This window comes from Rattus norvegicus, chromosome 7 (genome assembly GCF_036323735.1).
Source record: "Rattus norvegicus strain BN/NHsdMcwi chromosome 7, GRCr8, whole genome shotgun sequence".
In the NCBI taxonomy this organism is placed as follows: domain Eukaryota; kingdom Metazoa; phylum Chordata; class Mammalia; order Rodentia; family Muridae; genus Rattus; species Rattus norvegicus.
In genome coordinates this window covers 76,706,028-76,715,057 of record NC_086025.1, presented here as the reverse complement: position 1 = coordinate 76,715,057, position 9,030 = coordinate 76,706,028, and the positions used below count along the sequence as shown (strand labels likewise).

The 9,030-nt window shown below is 35.9% G+C and overlaps 1 long non-coding RNA gene across 1 annotated transcript; it reads right to left on the bottom strand.

Annotated features, from left to right (window-relative positions):
* Nucleotides 1-3,090: 3,090 nt before the first annotated feature.
* On the bottom strand, nt 3,091-5,458 carry LOC134479719 (uncharacterized). Its single transcript, XR_010053383.1, has 2 exons — nt 4,977-5,458; nt 3,091-3,236 (listed from the first exon to the last, which is right to left on the bottom strand). It is a non-coding gene; the product is annotated as an uncharacterized LOC134479719 (long non-coding RNA).
* Nucleotides 5,459-9,030: the final 3,572 nt, after the last annotated feature.

The following is a 9,030-nucleotide window of genomic DNA, read 5'->3' as shown; positions in this document are numbered from 1 at the left end:
GTTTAACTTTTGTGTATTTTTGGAAGTCTGAGAATTAAGAACAAAATTATGTGTGTTGAAAATTATCTCAGATCCTGAAAGGGTTGTTTATGTGAATAAAATCTCAGGATCATGACAGAAATATAATGAATAAGAAAAATAGAAACTTAAATAAACATCCATGCACATGTTTTTCTTTTTCACAGATAGTGTCAAACAGTTTAGTCAATGGAAGATTATACCATCCCCTAAGTCATTGATATGTTTTTATAGATATCAAGTAAAGTGATATAAATTTGTAGTGGGGAATTTTGCAATGTACATAGCATTTGCTGTGGAAATTCTCACTAGGTATATATCCTAAAAACTTCTTCAACTGAAGTTTTGATGATGGAAAGAGACATAATTTCTTATATGTCTTTACCAACTGGTATATTGGTAAACTTCCTTACTCTCAGTCTGCTGGTGCTCTGATATGCTTCAGCGACTCCAAATTTCTATTTAAAATGTACACATACTTTGCATCCTATTCCATTACTGTGTTCATTAGAACACTAGACAAGCCTGAAATCAACTATTCAGCTTCATAATGGTTGTAAACATGGACAGCAATGGATGTGGTCTTTAAAATGGAGTTAAGTCCTCAACTGCCAAAATAGAGACTTGTCCAATAAAATTATTCTCTTATGTAATTATTATGTAATTATTGCCATTCAAAATGTTTGTGAAAATTTATGTTAACATTGATAATATCAAAAATAATTATTAGTTTTTAACTTCATTATAGGAATTACCAAATCAGATAACTACTACCTAAATTTGAAATATTCAAAGTGAAATAAGCCAGGTTCATAAGACAAATGTTCACTTACATGTGCAGTATACTTATGTGTGTCATCTTATTTATATGTGTAATTTTAAAAGAGCCCAACTCATAAAAGCAGAAAGTTAGACTAGTGACCAAAAACTGAATGGTGGAGGTGAGGGTTTATAAACAATGTTTGTCGATAGTAACAAAATGTCAGGCAAGAGAAAGCTCTGGCCATCTATTCCACAGCTCATGACTGCAGTTAATAATAACATCTATTTATAAACAGTTAAAAGACTGTATTCTAAATGATCTCACCACAAAGAAAAATAATGTGTAGAGATATTAGTAATTGAATTATTCCAGAATGTATGCAAGTATTAAAATATTATTTTATTTCTTAATTTAAAAGTGAAATCAGAGTGTGGTGAACACTCAGGCTTTTAATCCACTTGTGAGGTGTAGGTAAGGGGATAAGGAGTTCAAGACCAGCTTGAAATACATAAAACCTTGCCTCAAAAACAATGTGTACATGTAGTATTTTAATAAATAAAATTAATAAAGCAACCTAAGAATTAATTAATGTATATGTTTATATCATTAATATAAAATTATATTATTCCCACTAGAATATGTCTTTTGTAATTGTATTGAGAGAAGCAAAGTACTTCCAAACTAATGTCCTTTTTATGTATGGTGACAAAAAAAATGTAGACTGAGAACTTGCTCATCTTTAACCTAGTATAGTGACATAATACACCCTAATGATTTATATAATATTTATTAGTAAGTGTTGAATGTATTGATAGGACATATAGGCACAAAGGCATGTCTGTACTACATCACATTTGTATTTTGAATAATGGGAATGTTTTATTCATTATCTCATTTATAGTTTGATTTTTAAAAAAATGAATACAAACTATGAGAATATCACAAGAAAAGAAATAGGATCTTCATATTAATACCACATTTTAAATATCATACATATTAAATGCTGATCACCTTAGTGTTATTTTAAAGAGCCATTAGAACAGTGGTTCTCAACTTTCCCAATGCTGTGACCCACTAATAACCCTTTAATACAGTTCTTCATGTTGTGGTGACTTCCAACCTTAAAGTTATTTCAGTTGCTATTACATAACTAATTTTTCTATTTTATGAATTGTAATGTAAATATCTGTGTCTTATTTAGCCCCTATGAAAGGGTTGAGAACTACTACATTACAGTAAAGAACATGAGGGCAGGATATATGGCTGTTAGTACTTAGCATGTACAAAGTCCTGCGTGTGGTGGCTATATATTCCATGCATATCTGCAATCCCAGTACTCAGGAACTAGAATCAAAAAGATCTGAAGCTCAAGGTTATTCACAGCTACATAGGATGCTTCAGAGCAGCCTGGACTACACGAGATCCTGTGTGGTAGTTTTAATATTCTTGGCCCAGGGAGTGCCATTATTAGGAGGTGTGGCCTTGTTAGAGTAGGTGTGGACTTGTTGGAGTAAGTGTGTCACTATAAGGATAATGGTATTCTTCTTCTAACCATGTGGGAGCGAGGCTTCTCTTTGCTGCCTTCAGAACAAGCGGCTGCACTCTCAGCTGCCTCAGTGCCATTTCTGCCTGGACACTGCCACGCTTCCTGCCATGATGATAATGAACTAAAACTCTAAATCTGTAAGCCAGACCCAGTTAAATGTTGTCCTTTATTAGAGTTGCCATGGCCATAGCGTCTCTTCTCAGCAATGAAACCCTGTGTCAAATGGACCAAAAAGAATACATACCATTAACTTAATTGGGCACAAGCTAACATTTACACTTCAGGTCTTTAGACCGACCATCTTGTATGATTCAGGATTCAGTCCCACGTGCATTTCTCCCACCTGTTAATGTAGCAGAGACGTGAGAATCTCACACCTGTTTTGCCTCTAGCAGATGGTATCACTAATGGGCACTTTCATGGACTGCTGGGAAGTCTACTTTCTTCCAAGCAATACCACTCACCTTGTGGCTTTCCTGTTGCAGTAGAGAATGGTTTTCAGTACTGTATAATAGATCATAAATTTGAGCACACTCCAACACATGTGTTTATAATATATAATCATGTGCTGTCACAATCTGCGGTAGTGATCTGTTATGCATTATTCCTGACTACTGCTCCTGTGTCCATTTACAGCACAATCTCAAGAAGTCTTTTAAAAGCAAAGTGTGATCATAACAGAAACTTGCAAGCAACCCCTATGTCACTTAGAATAAAACCATCCAAACCATCATCATTAAACATTAAGCCAAACCACAAAGACTTAAAGGAGATGAACAATTTACTCATGTGGCTATGCCCAGAAAAGCAATCCTGGAGGAAGCTCTGCAAATGCAAACATTTTATGTAGGAACACACCTCCCATGTTTGAGTTTGTGGTGTGTATTAGGGTGCACCCTGTGGCTTTTCCTAAAAGAACAAAATGTAATTGTTATACTTTAATAATTTGAATCTTTCCAAATTTGAAACATGAAACTTAAAATGTAGCTAGTGGACATATTTTGAAATAGACACATACTGAGGTAATTTTTAAAAATGAAATAGCAAATACTTGGGGAGTGAATCCATTTCAAGGAAGGAGAGAGCCCTGGCTTAGCTTGTGTTTCTGCTGTGCTTGCTAGAACAGCCGTGCCTCTCTTCATCTGCTGCCACCCCTGGCAGCAGGATCACAGCTCACAGCCACCTGTGAGGTTAGGCAACAGGGCTTTCAAGCCTCTGAACAGGCTGTGAGTTTGCTATTTGTAAATCTGGTAAATTAAGAAAAAGCTTCCAAGAAATCAGTGTTGGCATGCTTCGTAGAACATGAACATCCTCAGGCCGTTCTGAGTAGTGCTTATAACAGGTGTCCAATTAACAACTGCACGTTTGCTCTGAGGAGTGTCTCTTAGGAGAGGCTCTGTGATTATTGTTTTAATACTCTCTGAGCTTTCTGAACCACCCGTTTCCAAACACTGAGCATTGGATTCCATATAAGTCATGAATGTGTGTGCATATATATGTACTAGTTTCTATGCAGTCCCTTCATCTACATAGTGACATATACAGAACTGTCATGAGCTCCATTTTACCATTAAATTATCTGGACTGGGTGTCTGTGTATATTTGGCATGTGGCAGATAAATCACTGCATAAAGAGACCAGACTAAGGTGCAAAAAAAAAAGCTGAGATATAAATTTCATTCAACACACCAAGCTGAGTCCCTTGGGGCTCTATCTGCCCAGAGTGATACCAGAGAAGACACATTTCTCTATGAGCTAGAGGTAGCCCTGTGTCTGAGACTGAGTATTTAAAGACATATCTGAGGTCTGAATCTATACAGGAGTAATCTGTATTTGTCTCTCTCCCTCTCTCTCCCTTTCTTCCTCCTTGGTTTCTTGATGGAATCTGTGGCCCAGTTTAAACTGAAGCTCACTATAAAGTCACATGAGAGGTGAAATTGGTTGTCCACCATTTCTGTCTAGCTCTCTTACATATTGTGCGTGCAGGTGTGCGTGCGAGTGCATGCCTTCTTGGATTGCTGTCTACTTTATTCTTTGAGTCAGACTCTCTAAATTGAACCCAGAAGTAACTGATTGGGCTAGACTGGCTAGACAACCAGCTTACTCCAAGGATCCCTTTACCTCTGCTGTCAGAGTCCAGAAGTTACAGATAGACCACATGACTCATCTAGCATTTTCACAAGAACTGAGAATATGAACTTGAGTCCTCACACTTCTAGAGCAATCACTTTGCCTGCCGAGACTGCTCCTGTACAGTTCATTTTATCTCTTATTCTATAAATTTTAACATTCATTATACACTAACATGGGAATATATTTATTATCAATACAAACAAATCAATCTAGACTCTTCATTTACCAAACATGTTCCATGGATGAAATTCAATTTCTATCCAACTGTTAAATCTTTCTCTGGTGTCATTTTCATGTTTCTATATCAGACATCTTGGATTTGTTAATCACAAGTTAACTTGAACCCTTCATAAAGAAAAGTAAAATACAAACTGTGGAACTGACTTAAGATTTAAGCCATGGAAATATATGAATATCAGTTTCAAAAGTAAGTGGCAAAAGACTTAGGTACTATCACAGTATCATTAAGAGTGATGTTTCTAGATGGCCTATTTGACCTGTTAGAATTGCTCTCACCTGTCATATCACATGCTTATATCCCTGGGGTGTAGTGATCATCATAAACATTTTCACTTTGAACTGTGAAAATATGTGTGCCATTTCTCATTGGTAGAACAGCCAAATAGGAGTGTTATGAAGTTCTGATTAGAATTTAGCATTGTGCTCCTTTTATTCTATAAGGAATCTTCAAAACCTGGACAGTAAGGCACCAGTTCCTCTAGGTGGATGAGTCCTTCTAGACAATGAAGGTCCCTTCTGGAGTCTGTCACCAAAGTGCTGTCTCTAATCATTGGCTTGCATTTTTATCTTCTGAATGGATTCAGAAGAGGTCCCTCTTCATGGTTATTGTATTCATGGCATCTTAGCACATAATAGATAATCAATGAATGTTTGCTAAATGGTTGTCCTTAAAGGAATAGAATATTAAATATGTTCTTATAGACCAAAAGTTTTAGGCTGTGTTGTCTTAAACTCTTTAGCCTAGAAATCAACAGACTATGATCTGACATACATACATATATATATATATATATATATATATATATATATATATATGTATTAATTGTAATCCTGTCTCTGGTCTAGTGAATTTGGAAAATGTATCATAGAGCCCTGTCATTCCTTCTACCCTTCCTTGTTGCTGTTATCTTCAGTTCTCAGATATAGACAGGCAAGTGGAGGTTTTCAAGTATAGAACTCTTTGCTGCTTAAATAATAAAGTTTAACCTTCGTCCCCAACTTTACGAACATAAGAACTTTCAATGTCTTTGGTACTTTTGCCAATGATCCAGAAGGGGGCAGCATTTATTCACAGTAAGGAAACTTAGCAACCCTTTCAGTCTTCAAAGCTAGATAAAATGGACAGTTAAACAGTTCATGTATTTGTATATGTCAACAGTAGGAGAAAGTGTGGAAATCCTGACATCCACTTTGCTGTGTAGGCATCTCATGAAGAACTAGCATATTTTTCCACAAAAAATTAATTCCTTCTATTTACTCATAACTGAATCCTTGATGGTGGGTATAGATTTTAGTACATATTGTCAGTCAAAATGTTGATTATTAATAAATACTACAGATATAGTGCATTAACAAAATCATCCCAAGACATACGTGTAAACGAGAAAAACCTATGTGTGGGTCTCTCTTTACTCAGTCCTGTATATATGCAGCTCCAACACACAGATTTACTTGACAAATATGCTGAACACCTGACATATAGGTTTGTTAATATAATCTACTATTCTAGACAAAATATACACCACCAAGTGGATCCTGGAAAAAGGGTCAAATTGGGACTGAGCTGTACTTTCATGTGTACCATGAGATAGACTTCATTGCAGAAATGAGACTAATTAATACTAGACACATCAAGTCGTATAAATGACGATTTGGGATCTACTTGCTCAGCCACTCTTAATGTCACTACCTATGTCACCTTGCTTCCAGTAAACATTGATTATTTTAATACTTAACCAAACAAATAGGAAATAATAGGATGTTCTGTAATTGCTTACCCCACCCATCGTCTTGGGTAGAGATAAGGGTGAGAGGGCTTGCTACCTTTCCAGTGCTGCACAGCTGACCAGTCACAGATACTTCTGTCCAGTCTTTTCCCTAGGGCTCTGCTGCACTGTGTGTAGTATCAATCCTCCCAGTCACTGTCTATAACACTTTTCACTGACTCAATCTTTAGAACTATTTTAGGCTCAGGGCAAAACTAGACTTATCTATTAGTTCATTCATGAATCACATATTTGACATTATGTCCACACTTATTATCACACCTCTATAGGACAAAATAGATACTCTCTCATTTATACTATAGAACTTTAACAATCTTGTTCTTTATATTTAGTTCTAAATTTATACTCTATACAAAAGATTCAAGATCTCTACCTGGTATTCTCTCTCTCTCATTCCTCTGTCTATCTGTCTGCCTGTCTGTCTTTCTCCCTCCTTCCCTTTCCCTCTCCCCTCCTTCCTCTATGCTTGCCTCCTCTATTTTTCTTTTTCCCTTCCTCTTTCTTTTTCTTAAACTATCAAGCAGTTGTTCCAACAGTTGTCAAAAAATATTAACTTTTCTCAATTTCGTTGGCTTTCCTCCATTATCAAAGATTAGTCATTATATTTTCATAGTGACTTATTGATGTATTTATTTATATTTTTGGCCAATAACACTATCTTATAATTAGAGCTTTAGTTTAAGTCTTCAAGTTATATGATATCAATGGGTCAGCTATATATTCCTGCTTTCATCTTGTATTTGGTATTCTTGATTTGTGCCCCACACAGAACTATAGAATCATTATTCTTTAGTATTGCATAGAATAACTTCTGGCATTTTAACTGGATTTTCATAGAGTGGTTGCATTGGGAAATCTTGCCAACTTTAAGCACAGAATATCTTCTATTTTTCCCTCTTTGATTTGTCGCGTCATAGTTTTGTAGGTTACCTTGAATAGATATCATATAATTTTGTTATATTTGTACCTATCTAATTTTGATAGGGGAATACAAATAGACAATATTGTGTTTTGTATTTTAAATTTTAGTTCTTCACTGCTGATGTTTAGAAAATTATTTGCTTTTGTATCCTGCTCTTATATCCTGGCACTCTTCTATGGTTGTTTACTAGTTCCAGTGGGTTTATTTTCCCATTTCTTTCAGATTTCCTAAATAGGTAATCATGTCATCTGTAAACAAGGGAAATTTTATTTCTTTTTTCTCAATCTGCTCTTCTTAGCTCCCTTATATGCCCTGCTTCCTTCCTTAGGATTTCTAGTGCAATGCAGAAAGGAATGGCAAACAGAAAACTGTGTTCCTGATCCTAGCAAGTAATCTTCTACGTTTCTTTAGACTATAATGTTAGTTGTAAGGTTGTCATTGTAGGTGTTCTTTATCAAATTTAGCAAGTTTTCTGGGAGTTTTTAACCATGAATGGATATGGGATTTTGTCATCTATTCGTTCTGTTTCTAGTATTATTATGTGATTTCTTCGATAGCTTGTTGTTATAAAGGAGTGTGTTGTTGTATTGATTTTTCACACGTTGAATCGGAGCTGGTAAAATGGCTCAACTGGTAAAGCAGTTCTCACCATGTCCAGCAACCTAAGTTCAACTCTCAGGATCGACATGGTGTAAAGAGAGGCCTGACACTCACAACTTGCCCTCTGATTTCCACATATAAACTAAGAAATGAAACACACATGCTGGAGTGATAGCTTGGTAGTTAAGAGCTGCTTTTCCAGAGTACCAGGGTTCAATTCCCTGCATCCTCATAGCAGCTCACAACTGTCTGTAACTTTAGTTCAAGGGGATTCTACAACCTTAGACAGACACCAATTAGACACCAATTCACTAAAAATAAATAAATAAATTTTAAAAAAAGGTCGACTCAGTTGAAATCGATTCCATTTTAAAGGTATGGTTGGGGGAGAGGAAGAGGGAGGGGAGAAAGAGGAGGAGCTGGTTGGGGAGAAAATAGTAGTGGAGGGGAGAGGAGAGTTGAGAGATAAGTGGTGATTCTGAGAACATAGGCAGTGGCTGGCTAGAGATTTATGCGAAGAAGTCAGATCTTGCCCAGCTTGTCCGGGAATTTTTTCTGTTTGTGGGTGATTTGTTAAGGTCAGCCTTTCCAGAGAGTCAATTTTGTATTAATCCTCAGATTTACAGTCACAAAGCCAAGCCAATATTGTTTTTCAGGACTAAGATTTTATAGGAAGAGTCTACTTTATATGTTGTGTAGAAATTGGTGACTGTTCTACCTCATATATAAGAACATACTCACTTTGTGCAAAAGTAGTAATATTGCAATAACTTGCAAAAACTGAGTTGCTAAACCAGATACACTTCTCATTCTATGTTGAGAGGAATTGTATAGGTGAACCTCCATTGAAATTCTACATTAATAGACTCCTTATACAATAACCAGGAACAATTAGAAATCCATAAATCTAATGTGTGATGCTGGAAAACAAGGAAAAAGACAATCTTTCATAAGATCAGTATGGCCTAGATTCTACCTTCCGTCCTTCATATTGTCTGAGAAATTTAACTTCCCAGTCCAG